At 36.8% G+C, this 19,597-nt stretch overlaps 1 long non-coding RNA gene and 1 pseudogene across 1 annotated transcript; both read left to right on the top strand.

Moving 5' to 3' along the window:
• Nucleotides 1-6,376: 6,376 nt before the first annotated feature.
• The window catches only part of LOC122037209, a 19,107-nt pseudogene continuing 5,886 nt past the window's right edge, over nt 6,377-19,597 (top strand).
• Nucleotides 7,853-10,780, top strand: LOC122037205. The gene is made up of 3 exons (XR_006127567.1): nt 7,853-7,976; nt 9,529-9,590; nt 10,329-10,780. It is a non-coding gene; the product is annotated as an uncharacterized LOC122037205 (long non-coding RNA).

The following is a 19,597-nucleotide window of genomic DNA, read 5'->3' as shown; positions in this document are numbered from 1 at the left end:
ATCGATTGGAGGCTCCCAATCAATCGGGTGATCGATTGGGAGGGCTTCTGTGCAACGGCGTCACTCCCCCAATCGATCCACTGATCGATTGGGAGGACTTTTTGTCGCGGGACTCACCCAATCGATTGGGTATGATTCAATCGATTGGTTGATCGATTGATCCAACTTGATTTGCCCTAATCAAGTCCCAAGCCCCTAAAACCCAATATCCGGTTAACCATGACCTATTGGGATATCATGCCTAGCATCCGGTCACTCTCGACTTGCTAGGACTTCCTCACCAAGTGTCCGATCAATCCCTCTGACCCACTTGGACTTTTCACCTCGTGCCAAGTATCCGGTCAATCCTTTGACCTACTTGGATTTCTCACCTCGTGCCAAGTATCCGGTCAATCCTTTGACCTGCTTGGACTTCTCAATACCAGGTGTCCGGTCAACCTTAATCCACTTGGATTTCCACGTCGCGCTCGTCGTTGCTTGCTTCTTGGTGATGATATACAGCGGAATGTACAAGAAACAAAAATACAACGCTAACACAAGGATTTACTTGGTATCCATCTCAAGAAGAGGTGACTAATCCAAGGATCCACACGTGACACACTCTCCAATAATGAAATCACTCCTTTACGGTAACTACCAAAGGCGGAGAAGCCTTACAACACTCTAAGTACAAGAAGAAAGAAAGGGAAGCAAATACAATTGAAATCTGACAAGATTTACACTGGAAACCCTAACCCTAGCTTCTTCTTCTTCTTGTAGATCGCCTCTTGAATTGGACGTGCACTAGCACTTGCCTCCAAGAACCTTCAAGAACTGGCGGTGAGAGCTCGGAGAAGTTACTGTGTAGATCGGAGAAGAATCGGGCGAAGAAGTTGCTGAAGAAGACGCTCGCAACGGCTTTATCCAGCGCTAACGGTCGGATCCCAATCGATTGAATGACTCCTAATCGATTGGGGAGGCTTTGGATCGATCGGTTGATCGATCCAGAGCGCCTCTATGCTCTCTGGAAAGTGCCTGAATCGATTGCCCGATCGATTCAAGGCTTCTCACGATTTTCCAGCGCTCCAATCGATCGCTTGATCGATTGGAGGCTCCCAATCGATCGGGTGATCGATTGGGAGGGCTTCTGTGCAACGGCGTCACTCCCCCAATCGATCCACTGATCGATTGGGAGGAGTTTTTGTCGCGGGACTCACCCAATCGATTGGGTATGATTCAATCGATTGGTTGATCGATTGATCCAACTTGATTTGCCCTAATCAAGTCCCAAGCCCCTAAAACCCAATATCCGGTTAACCATGACCTATTGGGATATCATGCCTAGCATCCGGTCACTCTCGACTTGCTAGGACTTCCTCACCAAGTGTCCGATCAATCCCTTTGACCCACTTGGACTTTTCACCTCGTGCCAAGTATCCGGTCAATCCTTTGACCTACTTGGACTTCTCACCTCGTGCCAAGTATCCGGTCAATCCTTTGACCTGCTTGGACTTCTCAATACCAGGTGTCCGGTCAACCTTAATCCACTTGGATTTCCACGTCGCGCTCGTCGTTGCTTGCTTCTTGGTGATGATATACAGCGGAATGTACAAGAAACAAAAATACAACGCTAACACAAGGATTTACTTGGTATCCATCTCAAGAAGAGGTGACTAATCCAAGGATCCACACGGGACACTCTCCAATAATGAAATCACTCCTTTACGGTAACTACCAAAGGCGGAGAAGCCTTACAACACTCTAAGTACAAGAAGAAAGAAAGGGAAGCAAATACAATTGAAATCTGACAAGATTTACACTGGAAACCCTAACCCTAGCTTCTTCTTCTTCTTGTAGATCGCCTCTTGAATTGGACATGCACTAGCACTTGCCTCCAAGAACCTTCAAGAACTGGCGGTGAGAGCTCGGAGAAATTGCTGTGAAGATCTGAGATGAATCGGGCGAAAGTCTGCTGAAGAAAATGCTCGTAACAGCTTTATCCAACGCCAACGGTCGGATCCCAATCGATTGGGGAGGCTTTGGATCGATTGGTCAATCGATCCAGAGCGCCTCTGTGCTCTCTAGAAATTGCCTGAATCTATTGCCCGATCGATTCAAGGCTTCTCACGATTTTCCAGCGCTCCAATCGATCGCTTGATCGATTGGAGGCTCCCAATCGATCGGGTGATCGATTGGGAGGGCTTCTGTGCAACGGCGTCACTCCCCCAATCGATCCATTGATCGATTGGGAGGAGTTTTGTCGCGGGACTCACCCAATCGATTGGGTATGATTCAATCGATTGGTTGATCGATTGATCCAACTTGATTTGCCCTAATCAAGTCCCAAGCCCCTAAAACCCAATATCCGGTTAACCATGACCTATTGGGATATCATGCCTAGCATCCGGTCACTCTCGACTTGCTAGGACTTCCTCACCAAGTGTCCGATCAATCCCTTTGACCCACTTGGACTTTTCACCTCGTGCCAAGTATCCGGTCAATCCTTTGACCTACTTGGACTTCTCACCTCGTGCCAAGTTTCCGGTCAATCCTTTGACCTGCTTGGACTTCTCAATACCAGGTGTCCAGTCAACCTTAATCCACTTGGATTTCCACGTCGCGCTCGTCGTTGCTTGCTTCTTGGTGATGATATACAGCGGAATGTACAAGAAACAAAAATACAACGCTAACACAAGGATTTACTTGGTATCCATCTCAAGAAGAGGTGACTAATCCAAGGATCCACACGTGACACACTCTCCAATAATGAAATCACTCCTTTACGGTAACTACCAAAGGCGGAGAAGCCTTACAACACTCTAAGTACAAGAAGAAAGAAAGGGAAGCAAATACAATTGAAATCTGACAAGATTTACACTGGAAACCCTAACCCTAGCTTCTTCTTCTTCTTGTAGATCGCCTCTTGACTTGGACGTGCACTAGCACTTGCCTCCAAGAACCTTCGAGAACTGGCGGTGAGAGCTCGGAGAAGTTACTGTGTAGATCGGAGAAGAATCGGGCGAAGAAGTTGCTGAAGAAGACGCTCGCAACGGCTTTATCCAGCGCTAACGGTCGGATCCCAATCGATTGAATGACTCCTAATCGATTGGGGAGGCTTTGGATCGATCGGTTGATCGATCCAGAGCGCCTCTATGCTCTCTGGAAAGTGCCTGAATCGATTGCCCGATTGATTCAAGGCTTCTCACGATTTTCCTGCGCTCCAATCGATCGCTTGATCGATTGGAGTCTCCCAATCGATCGGGTGATCGATTGGGAGGGCTTCTGTGCAACGGCGTCACTCCCCCAATCGATCCACTGATCGATTGGGAGGAGTTTTTGTCACGGGACTCACCCAATCGATTGGGTATGATTCAATCGATTGGTTGATCGATTGATCCAACTTGATTTGCCCTAATCAAGTCCCAAGCCCCTAAAACCTAATATCCGGTCAACCATGACTTGTTGGGACATCATGCCAAGCATCCGGTCACTCTCGACCTGCTAGGACTTCCTCACCAAGTGTCCGGTCGATCCCTTTGATCCACTTGGACTTTTCACCTCGTGCCAAGTATCCGGTCAATCCTTTGACCTACTTGGACTTCTCACCTCGTGCCAAGTATCCGGTCAATCCTTTGACCTGCTTGGACTTCTCAATACCAGGTGTCCGGTCAACCTTAATCCACTTGGATTTCCACGTACCTTACTTCGCTCACCAGGACCTTCACTCACTTGGATTTTCATACTGCTTAGCTTTACTCACTAGGTCTTTCACTTGGCTTCACTCACCAAGTGTCCGGTCAACCTTAATTCACTTGGATTTCCACGTGTCTGACTTCGCTCACCAGGACCTTCACCTAGCTTCACTCACTTGGATTTTCATACTGCTTAGCTTCACTCACTAGGTCTTTCACTTGGCTTTACTCACCCGGATTTCTCAACTGTCTGACTTCACTCATCAGAACTTCTCCTCTGCCTAGCTTCACTCACCAGGACTTTCCTTCTGCTTAGTTTCACTCACTAGGTCTTTCACCTGGTTTTGCTCACCAGGATTTACCAACTGTCTTGCTTCACTCACTAGGACTTCTCCTCTGCCTAGCTTCACACACAGGACTTTCTTCTCTGCCTTGCTTCACTCACTAGGTCTTTCATAACTGTCTGGCTTCACTCACCAGGACTTCCCAGTTAAGTATCCAGTCAGTCTTGACCTACTTGACTCTTCTTCACATCTAACTGGTCAACCTTGACTAGAGGAGAATTGTACCAACAATCTCCCCAAATGAACGATTGCACCTGCAATCTCCATGTATTGTCAGTCTTTATGTATTGTCAAATTTCGAAACCCAAACATCAAGACTCAAACTTGAGCCTTCTCAAGCTTAGTCAATTAGGTCAACCTTGACCTAGGAATATTGCACCAACAGAGTCCAGACCATCTAGCAATTTTCTCACTTAATTCATTCATTTCTCAGCTTTCGCGTCAGCTTAATGCATTTTGATGATCTCATTTATAAATTCCTTGAGACACCAAATTTTCTCGTTGAATTTTATTTTTTGAATCTTCATGAAGCCATAAGCGACCAAAATTGACCAAAAATAACTAGATGTTATTTCTACTTTTCCAATTTTGTTATCATTACTATGTCTTATTATTTATTATATCCATACAATGATTTATTGTTCTCTCTTCCAAACTGAATGTTTTTATTTCTTCTTTATATTTATTATCTAATCTCTACGTACAAGTTTCAAGGATCTTTGAGTATTGAACTTTCCAATAACAAGCATCCAAACATGTGCATTGTTCATCGAAAAATTGCATTTATTCTTGGACAGTGGGCTTTTGGGGTTGTAAAATTTTTTCATTTCATTTTGTGCTTCCTATTAATGGTTTGCGGACATTGATCATCTTATTGAGGCACAAGGTATGTGTTTAAATTGTGTTTCTTCATTTTGTATTTTCTTAGGCGTATTTTTCAATTGCTTTTACTTTTTAGTGGTTGTAAGATTTGAGATTAATGTTTCTTCCATGACTACTTTCAGATCTTTTAGAACCAAATATAATGTGATAAATTGTAGCGTAGCCAAATCATGTCATGTATAGATAGATATTAGTTTTATCTTGGTGGGCATAAAACAACATGTTTTTTGGTTATAGAATTTTTTTTGTATGACTTGGATGTACTAGTTACTACTTTAAAAATTCTGTAGCTTAAGAAATATCCTTGTTTCAAGAAATATCCTTGTTTCAGTGTTTTTTTTTTGTGCTTTTCTTTCAAGAAAGTGTTGTATCTGTGTATTCTTTTTTTTTGCTGATTTATGCTCCATTTTATTTTTGTGTGTTATCAATTGTCAAATTTATTCTTCAGGCTTTAGCTTTGCAATGTTCATGATATTTTGTATCTTGCAAAAGATTTGCTTAGAGTAATTTTGTAAACATTTGAGATGAAGGTATGTTCCATGTATTTTATGTTAGAGTATCACTTTTGCCATACTAGTTGCTCTATCATCCATCATTTTCAATTAAAATAATTCTGAAGCATATAAACATGTTTAATCATAATGTCTATATATTTAAAAAAATAATTGTACACATGACATCGTGTGATAGGTGATATTTACTTGTTTCTCCCTATTTTTCAAAGAGGTTGCTGACATAAGCTCCGTTGGTATTAACAAAAAAAAAGGAGCTCCGTTACAATCTAATAATAACTATTAGTACATGGTCACCTAAAAAAAGAATTATTCTATTTAATATAGCAAGATAAAAAGTACATATTGCTTTTGATGATCAAAATGAGCCAAGGCTTTGGACAGTATGCCAATTTACTCTAATCCTAATCTAGTAGAAGCTTACATGTTCATCTAATCTCTTATGTTGGTTAGTGCATTAATTTTAAATACTAAGTTGAAGAGACTTAACATGAGACCATATCATATGGTACTCCATTTACCTACTTTGTCTGATTGTTTGAAGTTACATTTTCATGTAGAGTCGGCATTTAAAAGTCTAGTTACCATGTGACGAGTAAGGAAATGTTGTGCTTTGTAGCAGATATTGCAGTGTTCAGAGGAGGCACCAAAAGGCAAGCTTCTATTCACTTTTCATCTTACTTTTAATTTGATAAATTCTCAGAACCATTTCCTTATGGTCTGGAGTTTGGGAATATATTTACTTGTGCCCTCTCTATTTTCAACATAGAAGTAGTTTCTGAATATTATATTTACTAGTGCCTCTCTATTTTCATCATAGAAGTAGTTTATGAATATTCTCCCTTTCTAGGCTTGTCTTTGGCCTCTCATTTTACAATCATAACTTAGATTCAATGGAAAAAAGCTCAATCCATCTTCAAGACAAATTTTTAACTGAAATTTATAAGCATATTAACAGATTCATGGCCAACAAATTTATCACAATAACTATTCTAGCATGAGAGTATCCTCTTTCATAACTTTATTTTCAAACTAAAAAAAACTTCAGTTTGTCATTCTTCTTCCCGAATAAACTTTTTATTTTTTGAATCTAAAATGACTGAATGACTTTATTGACAACTCAATAAATTGTTACCAGATTATTGAGGAAAATGTGTAGGTTATGTTGGTGCCGCTACAGTTGAGTATCTTTATAGTATGGAAACTGGTGAATACTACTTTCTAGAGCTCAATCCTAGATTATAGGTTTGTTGATATACACACTGTAAACTGCAGATGGTTTATTCAAAATTTTCTATAGATTTTTTTTGTAGGTTGAACATCTAACTAAGTGGATTGCTAATCTAAACTTGCCTATGGCTTAAGTTGCTGTAGGGATGGGAATACCTCTTTGGCAAATTCCAAGTGAAAATTTTATAACCCATATGGTTAACAAACTATCCATTTATTTATGATGTTTACTATTCTTATCTCATAATGCTTGCTTGAATTGAGAAATCAAACAGTTTTATGGAATGAATAATAAAGAAGGTTATGATGCATGGAAGAAAACATCTATTCTAGCAACTCCTTTAGACTTTGATAAGGTTGAGTCTGTTTGGCCTAGAGGACACTGTGTAGCTGTTCATGTCACTAGTGAGATCCAGATGATGGGTTCAAGCCTAAGAGTGGAAAAGTGCAGGTGATACTTTTGAGAAATATATTATCGTGTCGTGTTGTACATTCATAAAGATTTGATTAAATATTTGATTTCTCTTATCTTGATATATGCAGGAATTGAGTTTTAAAAGCAAACCTAACACAAGGGCGTAGTTCTCTGTTAAGGTTTGCTTTCTAAGAAATCTTAAGAGTTTTTTTACATTTAATCTATAAATATTATGTTTGTCTTCTGTTTACGGGGAAATACTAACAATCAATCATTATTGCTTTAAACTCCAGACAAAGAGTTGGCAAATCTTTATTCAATATTTTAGTCCGACCAAGATAGAATTTTTTTTTGTTACTACATATTACTAATTTAGTCTATGAGATCCACATGTAACTGATGATGTTTTTTTTTAAATTTTTTTATCAATATAATTTTTACTTCTATTTGTTAGTCTATGTTTTTTGGTTTCTTCATCTAGACAATATGGATTGACTATTGGATTGTTGATTTATAGTGAATTTGGAACATATCTTTCTGACTTGTATAGTGCTTACTATATAGAAAAGAAAAACCCTCTATTATCTAAATATAGAAGTGCTAAGTCCTTTAAGTAACATCCATTTTGCATGATTTGCAGTCTGGAGGTGGCATTCATGAGTTCTCTAATTGGCAATTTGGTATGGATCATCTGAAATTGACCAAGTACATCCTAATTAAAGTTTTTAATTTTATGGTTGACCGTAAATGGTTGACATATACGTTTTGGTTTTTGGCAAACTTCTCAACTTATTTCAAGCCATGTTTTTGCATTTGGAGAGTATAGAGCTTTCACAATAGCTAATATAGTTCTTGGGCTGAAAGGGATACAAATTCGTGAGAAATCCACACAAATGTTGACTACACAATTGATCTCCTCAATGTAAGATATTTCGAAATGACATTTCTCTACTTCTATACATGTGTTCATCCTCTGCAATTGTAGGCTTCAGATATAGAGACAATAAGATCCACACAGCTTGGCTAGATAGTAGAATTGTTATGAGGGTCCGTGCTGAGAGACCACCTTGGTACCTTTTAGTTGTCGAAGTCCTACTTTATGTATGTTTCATTAAGTCACTTTTTCTCTACTATATAACTCAAATTTTCCAAATTCAGCATTTCTCTTGTCTGTAATCCTTAGCAGTGCATCCATTGCCTTGGAGCATGTAGGTTATCTTGAAAAAGGGCAAATCATATCCCACTTAGTATGTGTTTTTCTTATCCTATAACTAATTGCAGGACCTAGATGCTTTCTAATCTTCAAATGTTGGAATTTAGTAGTTAGACATTATTTTTATGTCTCTCTTAAAGATGAATGATTCAGAGATTGAAGCTGAAATTCATACTTTGAGAGATGGTGGTGTCCTGATGCAGGAAAGAGATTTCTTTTTATGTTACTACATCTATCCAAGCCAACCTTATGCTTTCATTTAACTCAATGAACAACACCGTTATTTTTACCGATTTCTCATACTTTGTTGTTATTGAGCATTTTGATGAGAAGTATTATTTAGATCCTTGAGAAATACATATTTTTGGTTTCACATGCATCTCTATATCTCCTGGGCAAACATATCTTAAAATATTTGTACGACTAAGCAATCAATTATAAAATATTTTAATTTGTTTACAATCATATCTTAAAATGCATTTTCTCCCATGATACTAGTACCCAAATGTGAATGTTATAAGCTCATCAACAGAGAATTGCCCATATGTGGGAAAATAAGGAAACTTATCTGCTCTAGGATTTTATGTGATCTTATATGATGTATGTGAAAGGGAACTCAATAAGATATTAAAACATAATTAGCATGAGTTAAACTTCATAAAAGGAACAAAGCATGATGTATGCTGTGAAATTTCACAGGTTGTTATTTTGATTGCCTCTAATTGAGGGATTTCTAAGTTTATTTTTATCCACAATTATGAAGACAAAGTAATCAACTGTAGTAATCTTAACAGAATTTAGTGTGTATGATTTTTACAATATCTGTACTATTTTCTATAATTTTTGTAAAAAGGAATAAGTAAAACATAGCTAGTAATTGTTTCTGAATTATTTCAAAAAAGAAAAAGCTGTATAGGAGAGGCTTGTGGAGTCTCTGGTGAGTCTTGTGAAGTCTTATGAGTATTGTGCGATCTCTTTTCAAATAGTATCTATCTGTCAAGGAATTGTTCAGTGATAAAATTCGGTTAATTAGATATCAGATGATAAAATTCCATTTGGTTAAAAATTACCAAGTAGCAAATATTTCATTAACAAGATCTAATTATAAGTTATTATATGGTAAAATGAACAAACAGTTACCATTTGGTATAATATTCTCAAATTAACTTATTTACATTTGTGGTTCATGACATCAAAATTTTTGCCGTGTAACCCTTATGTTAACTTTTCGATGAAATTGTTCAATTCTTTTTTTGTACAGGCTGACGTCATAGAACAACTCCGACTTCAACATAAGAAGGATCTTCTCCGGGTGGTAGACAGGTTTGAATCACATTATTGCTTTTGAAGTACTATAAAAATTTTAATATTTGCAATGATGACGTGCAATATTTGCTACTTGAAGGGTATGAAAAATAAGAACAAATATTCATAGAAGCATAGCTTTGCAATGTTCATGATATTTTGTATCTTGCAAAAGATTTGCTTAGAGTAATTTTGTAAACATTTGAGATGAAGGTATGTTCCATGTATTTTATGTTAGAGTATCACTTTTGCCATACTAGTTGCTCTATCATCCATCATTTTCAATTAAAATAATTCTGAAGCATATAAACATGTTTAATCATAATGTCTATATATTTAAAAAAATAATTGTACACATGACATCGTGTGATAGGTGATATTTACTTGTTTCTCCCTATTTTTCAAAGAGGTTGCTGACATAAGCTCCGTTGGTATTAACAAAAAAAAAGGAGCTCCGTTACAATCTAATAATAACTATTAGTACATGGTCACCTAAAAAAAAGAATTATTCTATTTAATATAGCAAGATAAAAAGTACATATTGCTTTTGATGATCAAAATGAGCCAAGGCTTTGGACAGTATGACAATTTACTCTAATCCTAATCTAGTAGAAGCTTACATGTTCATCTAATCTCTTATGTTGGTTAGTGCATTAATTTTAAATACTAAGTTGAAGAGACTTAACATGAGACCATATCATATGGTACTCCATTCACCTACTTTGTCTGATTGTTTGAAGTTACATTTTTATGTAGAGTCGGCATTTAGAAGTCTAGTTACCATGTGACGCGTATGGAAATGTTGTGCTTTGTAGTAGAGATTGCAGTGTTCAGAGGAGGCACCAAAAGGCAAGCTCCTATTCACTTTTCATCTTACTTTTAATTTGATAAATTCTCAGAACCATTTTCTTATGGTCTGGAGTTTGGGAATATATTTACTAGTGCCCTCTCTATTTTCAACATAGAAGTAGTTTCTGAATATTCTCCCTTTCTAGGTTTGTCTTTGGCCTCTCATTTTACAATCATAACTTAGATTCAAAGGAAAAAAGCTCAATCCATCTTCAAGACAAATTTTTAACTGAAATTTATAAGCATATTAATAGATTCATGGCCAACAAATGTATCACAATAGCTATTCTAGCATGAGAGTATCCTCTTTCATAACTTTATTTTCAAACTAAAAAATAATTCAGTTTGCCATTCTTCTTCCCGAATAAACTTTTTATTTTTTGAATCTAAAATGACTGAATGACTTTATTGACAACTCAATAAATTGTTACCAGATTATTGAGGAAAATATGTAGGTTATGTTGGTGCCGCTACAGTTGAGTATCTTTATAGCATGGAAACTGGTGAATACTACTTTCTAGAGCTTAATCCTAGATTATAGGTTTGTTGATATACACACTGTAAACTGCAGATGGTTTATTCAAAATTTTCTATAAATTTTTTTTTGTTTTTTTAATTTTTTTTTGTAGGTTGAACATCTAACTATGTGGATTGCTAATCTAAGCTTGCCTATGGCTTAAGTTGCTGTAGGGATGGGAATACCTCTTTGGCAAATTCCAAGTGAAAATTTTATAACCCATATGGTTAACAAACTATCCATTTATTTATGATGTTTACTATTCTTATCTCATAAGGAGGTTATGATGCATGGAAGAAAACATCTATTCTAGTAACTCCTTTTGACTTTGATAAGGCTGAGTCTGTTTGGCCTAGAGGACACTGTGTAGCTGTTCATGTCACTAGTGAGATCCAGATGATGGGTTCAAGCCTAAGAGTGGAAAAGTGCAGGTGATACTTTTGAGAAATATATTATCGTGTCGTGTTGTACATTCATAAAGATTTGATTAAATATTTGATTTCTCTTATCTTGATATATGCAGGAATTATGTTTTAAAAGCAAACCTAACACAAGGGCGTAGTTCTCTGTTAAGGTTTGCTTTCTAAGAAATCTTAAGAGTTTTTTTACATTTAATCTATAAATATTATGTTTGTCTTCTGTTTACGGGGAAATACTAACAATCAATCACTGTTGCTTCAAACTCCAGACAAAGAGTTGGCAAATCTTTATTCAATATTTTAGTCCGACCAAGATAGAATTTTTTTTTGTTACTACATATTACTAATTTAGTCTATGAGATCCACATGTAACTGATGAAGTTTTTTTTTAAAATTTTTTTATCAATATAATTTTTACTTTTATTTGTTAGTCTATGTTTTTTGGTTTCTTCATCTAGACAATATGGATTGACTGTTGGATTGCTGATTTATAGTGAATTTGGAACATATCTTTGTGACTTGTATAGTGCTTACTATATAGTGGTTTTTGGCAAACTTCTCAACTTATTTCAGGCCAAGTTTTTGCATTTGGAGAGTATAGAGCTTTCACAATAGCTAATATGGTCCTTGGGCTGAAAGGGATACAAATTCGTGAGAAATCCACACAAATGTTGACTATACAATTGATCTCCTCAATGTAAGATATTTTGAAATGACATTTCTCTACTTCTATACACATGTTCATCCTCTGCAATTGTAGGCTTTAGATATAGAGACAATAAGATCCACACAGGTTGGCTAGATAGTAGAATTGTTATGAGGGTCCGTGCTGAGAGACCACCTTGGTACCTTTTAGTTGTCGAAGTCCTACTTTATGTATGTTTCATTAAGTCACTTTTTCTCTACTATATAACTCAAATTTTCCAAATTCAGCATTTCTCTTGTCTGTAATCCTTAGCAGTGCATCCATTGCCTTGGAGCATGTAGGCTATCTTGAAAAAGGGCAAATCATATCCCACTTAGTATGTGTTTTCCTTATCCTATAACGGACCTAGATGCTTTCTAATCTTCAAATGTTGGAATTTAGTAGTTAGACATTATTTTTTTGTCTCTCTTAAAGATGAATGATTCAGAGATTGAAGCTGAAATTCATACTTTGAGAGATGGTGGTGTCCTGATGCAGGAAAGAGATTTCTTTTTATGTTACTACATCTATCCAAGCCAACCTTATGCTTTCATTTAACTCAATGAACAACACTGTTATTTTTACTGATTGCTCATACTTTGTTGTTATTGAGCATTTTGATGAGAAGTATTATTTAGATCCTTGAGAAATACAAATTTTTGGTTTCACATGCATCTCTATATCTCCTGGGCAAACATATCTTAAAATATTTGTACGACTAAGCAATCAATTATAAAATATTTTAATTTGTTTACAATCATATCTTAAAATGCATTTTCTCCCATGATACTGGTATCCAAATGTGAATGTTATAAGCTCATCAACATAGAGTTGCCCATATGTGGTAAAATAAGGAAACTTATCTGCTCTAGGATTTTATGTGATCTTATATGATGTATGTGAAAGGGAACTCAATAAGATATTAAAACATCATTAGCATGAGTTATACTTCATAAAAGGAACAAAGCATGATGTATGTTGTGAAATTTCACAGGTTGTTATTTTGATTGCCTCTAATTGAGGGATTTCTAAGTTTATTTTTATCCACAATTATGAAGACAAAGTAATCAACTGCAGTAATCTTAACAGAATTTAGTGTGTATGATTTTTACAATATATGTACTATTTTCTATAATTTTTGTAAAAAGGAATAAGTAAAACATAGCTAGTAATTGTTTCTGAATTATTTCAAAAAAGAAAAAGCTGTATAGGAGAGGCTTGTGGAGTCTCTGGTGAGTCTTGTGAAGTCTTATGAGTATTGTGCGATCTCTTTTCAAATAGTATCTATCTGTCAAGGAATTGTTCAGTGATAAAATTCGGTTAATTAGATATCAGATGATAAAATTCCATTCGGTTAAAAATTACCAAGTAGCAAATTGACTTATTTACATTTGTGGTTCATGACATCAAAATTTTTGCCGTGTAACCCTTATGTTAACTTTTCGATGAAATTGTTCAATTCTTTTTTTGTACAGGCTGACGTCATAGAACAACTCCGGCTTTAACACAAGAAGGATCTTCTCCGGGTGGTAGACAGGTTTGAATCACATTACTGCTTTTGAAGTACTATAAAAATTTTAATATTTGCAATGATGATGTGCAATATCTGCTACTTGAAGGGTATGAAAAATAAGAACAAGCTAATACTTATATTCATGGAAGCATAGGTTTATCCCAACCTTAATCCCTACCATGATCTGCTAATTCGTTTCTCTGCTCTTAATCGTACAAGTTACTCCAAGGTCTGCTTATGTCTTAAGTAATATAAGTTGCTCTATTTGAGAGGACATTCTTATTTATTGTGCTTGACATAATTAATTGCTCCAGTTGGCACTGAAAAGCTAGCCAACTTCGTGAGCAAACTAAACTTAGTGTGTTACAGACAACATCGCGAGAAATTTATCTGAACTGGCAATGCTTACTGAAGAAGGAGAACCCCTTAAAACCCCTAGGAGGAAGATGGCTATTGATGAGAGCATAGAAGATCTTGTCTGTGCTCCATTAGCTATGGAGGATGCACTTATAGGTCTCTGTGATCATTCTAATCCTACCCTTCAAAGAAGGGTTGTCAACACATATATAGGTAGAGTATACCAGGTTAAACTTCATAAGCGTGAATGACAGACAACACTTGGTCATTTTTCTGACTGGTGACTTCTTTTGCAGCCCTATATCATCAAGGACAGTATCCGGATGCAATGGCACCATTCTGGTTTGATGGCATCATGGAAATTTTACCAAGTATGTTGACAACTTGGTAAAATCTCTTCAGCTTCTAACATCATCAACTTGCATTGCCTTGAAAGAGACATCTCTGTTTTGTGGATTCTGGTACTGAAATCACAAATGAGCTTCCTCCTCGTGTTGACAAAGGCAATATGATTCATATCGCTTTGATTGGCAGTAACAACCAGATGAGTACTTTACTGGACAGATACCCATCTTTGCAGTTGCAAATTGTAAAGTTATAATAGGTTGTCCTTTGAATATTAGTAGTTTCTTTTTCTCAGTGGTGAAGATCAGGCCCATGAAAGGATAGATAAACTGGGAATGATTTTGAGTGATAATAAATTGAGCTCTGATCTTCTGGATTCAGGAGTTGGTGTTGTTAGTTGTATTATACAGAGGGGTGAAGGACGAACTCCTATGTGCCACACTCCTTTCACTAGTCATTTCAAAAGAAGCATTATGTGGAAGAACCTCTACTTCGTGATGTAGATCCTCTTTCTACATTCCTAGAATTGGTTTGTCACTATATTCTGAATTGTTCATAGCTTTTCTCATCTTCTCCTTTGGATTGAGCTTAACTTGTTATTGTTTATGCACCTTAGGAAAAGATGAAAGGCTTCTGAAAGTATACCACATAAAGGGATCACCAATGTCATCTTTACACTGTTGTAGATAATGCTAATACCAAGTGGATGTTTCTCTAAACGATCTTGAGACAACCAAGGACAAATGCTAGCTCTGGATCAAGTCCATCCCTTGACATAGAAATATATAATGCCTAACCTTATTTGTCCTTTAATTTCTACAAGCTTATTGAGGTCATTAATGAATGCTTTAGAAGAGTTGAAGTTACAGGTCCACAACGCAACTTTCATATCTGATTACTCACTCTCACATGTATATTCACATTTTAAGGGTGCAAGTATTTCATGATCTTTTACCACCTTCAAAGTTAGTTCAACCTCAAATTTTTGTTAATTTTTTTCTCCATATTTTACTATTTCTATTTCATTAGCTTTTTTGTAATAATGCTAAGCTACTGCCTTTACATGTTCCTTACCAAAATCCTAGTAATCCAACACTAGAAGTGTTTAATTACCTTTTTTGTGAGCTAACATGCAATCTTTCCATTCTACTATCCAGAATGATGGATGAAACTAGCATACATATGATCTTAAATGAAATGGCTGTCAAAATTCATGAATTTATTAGTGTTTGGATGCATCGTTTGGCTTTTTGTGAGCGGGAAGTGAAGCTACGGCTTAATTTTCTAGGACCCCCTAATGGTGCTCGGAGAATTGTGGTGACTAATGTCACTGGCCATACCTGCATTGTCCATGTAAGTCACTATTGTGCGCTTTATAAATTAACTTTATGTTAGGACCAAAAGGGATTTAGATATCTCCACAATGGCATAGTATTATCCACTTTGGACCTAAGCCCTCATGGATTTGCTCTTGGGCTCTACTCAAAAGGTCTCATACCAATGGAGATATCTTTCCCTTATAAATCTATGATTTTTCCCATGTATTTTCAATGTGGGACTTTATTTACAATCTTGCAACACTAACAATCCCCCCTCAAATGAAGGACCAGTCTTCCCAGTCCGATCCTCGACCCACCAGGTCTTCCTATCCCTCGGTCCACCCAACCTACTAGGACTTCCTTGCCTAGCCACGACTATGACTTCCTGCCTGGTGTCTGTGTTGGGATATGTCCGATGCAGATACGTGTTAGAACACGTTTCGTAAACATGCGCAGTGAAAAATAAAATAATAATAATTTCTAATTATTACATCACGCACACCACACACATACAAGGATACAATATGCCAAACATGATTGCATAATTAAAATTTTACGAAAAATAAATTTACGCTAGGTATACCTTATGGATGACATGTAACGAGAAGGGCATCAACCGTAGCGACATTGTCGAACCTCACCTCTATTCGTATCCACGCCGAGCTCCTCAAGACAACTCCGTGAGTACAAGCCTCTCATTCGAAAGTTACTAGCCACGAGCGAAGAAGAGGGATCAAGAGGAAGAAGAAGCGAAGCACACAAGGGAGTGTTTTTCTCCCTTGTGGTGGTCACGGCAACAAGAGGGAGAACTCTCTTATTGGCGGTAGGAGAGAGAGGAGAGGGAGAGGAGGATTGAGTTTCCAAAAGCCAATCAACCAAATAATGAAAATTATATCTAATTCTCTCTCAATTATATCTATATATAATCCTCTTTAATGTGTTGGATTAGAAAGCCCAAATCCAACCCATTGTCCCTTTAACCAAAAATTAGTCCATTAACCCCTTGGTTTGTTTCACAACTAAACCAAGTTGGTTCATGACTAATTCATGATTAAACCAAATATGGTTCAACTCAACCATAAGAGATGTAGCCCATCTGTGCTTCTATCATGACAAATATTTCCAGATTTGTCTTATGTATGGTCCAACCAAACATTTAACTCTTGATCTAAGAATCCTATTCTTTAACTTGTTTTACGTCTTTTAGAGATTCATTAGTGCGTGTGACCTAATAGGTTCCCGGTTCATATTGGTTGTCCATGATTAACTACTTAATTATAGAACGATCATAAATGACACCTAATAGTACATCATGATCCTCAATTAGCCGGAAAATTATAGTTAATCTTAGAACTAATTCTAAACCCTTCAACAGTTACAGTGAGTCGTGCCTTGTTCTTTCACTCGTCTTATACTCACTTGGTTCAGAATATGGTCTATGTGTCTTTCCCCACTAGACTGATTATGTTACACCTAGCCCAAGTAATACTTCCTCGTTCTATGGATTCAAATTACTCATACATGTGTCTAAGAGTCTCGCACTCTTAATATGTGATTCTTTGGCCAAGACTTTAAGTAATAATCCTAATGAGTGGCCATAGGGTATACGTTTCCTCGCAAGGAGCAGTGAATTCTTTGTGTGTAGTCCAAACATCTTCGGACATTTTAACTTATACACAATCATCCTGCGTCCATACCTCAATGAGGTGCTTGCTTAAGATGTCAAAGTATTACTCTCCATAACCAAGATGACTTGTATATCTCAAGTCGAAGGAAACTTGCACTCGAGTTGCAGTAAGAGCTTCACAGACATATCCATATATATAGATAACTACATGAAGTCTTACAGCGAGTCACTCCAATGAACTAGTTACGATAATTAGCATCCACGTTTAACTCTCGACATCCTAATGTCTCTAGCCAGTGAGAAAACAGCTGCTTGGAGAACCAAGGAGTATAACTCGTGCTAGTCTTACAGAATTGATGATGTCCAAATGCATCAATTCGACGAATAAGGAAATTCTAATACGTTCATAATTACACATATAGAGATAATCACTAGTTGTGATCCAATCATAATTTCTCTCATGCTATGAATTGTATTGGAGACATTCAGTAAATAAGTTTAAGACAATCAAACATGTAATATGCACTCAAATAGTGAATCTATATTTAGTAAAAATCGTAAGACGATTTGCCTTAGGATATCCCTCAAAATCTAACAACATGGTCCTCTTGATTCGGACATGGGAGCCCCCACTTCCTTTGTTTAAGGTCAATATTTTATTCACATGAATTAATTAGACCATCTCTCTTGTGCACAGTTGGCGATTAGACCTTCTGGCAGTTCATGCTTTGATACCAATTGTTAGGACCAAAAGAGATTTAGATATCTCCACAATAGTATGATATTGTCCACTTTGGGCCTAAGCCCTCATAGTTTTACTCTTGGGCTCTACTCAAAAGGCCTCATACCAATGGAGATATCTTTCCCTTATAAATCTATGATCTTTCTCATGTATTTTCAATGTGGGACTTTGTTTGCAACCTTGCAACCCAACACTTTTATCCTATGATTATGTTCGGTCTCTATCATCATTTTGTCTGAGGTTAAATACTTCCTACTTAGATTAATTGAGAAGTGGAAGATACAAAATCTCATGAAATGGTTTACCATTCCTACATGGATGTGAATGGTCCCTCCTTGGAATTCCCATTAAATGCTCAATATACAGAACTAGGGCCCATTGATAAAAGGCGTTAGAATGCAGGAAGAATAACATAACTTACTGTTATGATTTCCTATTGGTAAATTTCCCTTCAAATTGTTATAAGAAAGCAGCTTATGCAGAATCATATATTAAATTTACCTTCATGTATATCATTGTAAAGATGTGTTTACCATGTATTCAGGCATTCGAGACTGCACTTAGACGGTTGTTGGAATCATACACATCCAGTAACATTAGGGTAAACAATAATAGAGATCTCATTAAAGTGATATAGTTGGCATTTGCAAACAATCATGGAGATTGGACTACTCCTTTAGTCACTGTGAGCCGGTCCTCTAGTCTCAATGACATAGGTATGGTAGCCTGGTTAATGGAGATGTCTACACCAACTTCCTTAGTTTGTGGCAAACAACGTCACTTTCAGAGTTGGTTCATTTGGTCCTAGGGAAGATACATCCTTTCATGCAGTGACCAATTTAGCATGTGATAAAAACCTCGCTCTAATTTATTTGGCTACAAATTCTGGTGCTAGGATTGGAGCAGCTGAAGAAATAAAATCCTTTTTTAGGATTGGGTGGTCTGATGAAGCAAGCCTGGAACATGGCTTTCAGTACTTTTATATGAGTCCAGAAGATTACAATTGCGTTGGTTCATCTATTATTGCTCAAGAACTCAAATTGGAAAATGGTTAGACAAGATGAGATCATTGACACAGTTGTAGGAAAACTAGATGACTTGGGGGCGGAGAACCTGTCTGGAAGTGGTGCCATGGTGTTTATTCAAACGCATATAATGAGATATTCACTCTCACTTATGTGACTGGAAGAACTGTTGGCATTGGAGCTTATCTTGCCCGGCTTGGCATGAGGTGCATTCAACGTCTTCATCAGAGAATTATTCTCATAGAGTACTCCACACTGAACAAGCTTCTTGGACGTGAAGTCTACAGCTCTCACACGTAGTTGGGTGGACCTAAGATAATGGCAACTAACGGAGTTGTCCATCTGACTATATCAGATGATCTTGAAGGCATTTCTTCCATTCTGAGATGGCTTAGCTATGTTCATCCTTATGTTGGTGGCAAGAAGAATGGTAAATCTTTTTGAAGACATGATTGTTTTGCTACTAATGTTTAATAGTAACATGTATGTTTTTATAGTTCATGTGGAGAAGACAAAGAATGCCAAGGAGGAAGCGAGGGAATTGTTGCTGAAACTGGAAACAACTATCCATCACAGGGTTAAGCTTATTTAGAAAAATCTCTCAGTTATGCTTAGGATTCTTGGTCA

This window comes from Zingiber officinale, unplaced genomic scaffold (assembly GCF_018446385.1).
Source record: "Zingiber officinale cultivar Zhangliang unplaced genomic scaffold, Zo_v1.1 ctg245, whole genome shotgun sequence".
Classification (NCBI taxonomy): domain Eukaryota; kingdom Viridiplantae; phylum Streptophyta; class Magnoliopsida; order Zingiberales; family Zingiberaceae; genus Zingiber; species Zingiber officinale.
Note: the sequence above shows the minus strand (reverse complement) of the source record. Positions and strands in the feature narration are given on the sequence as shown.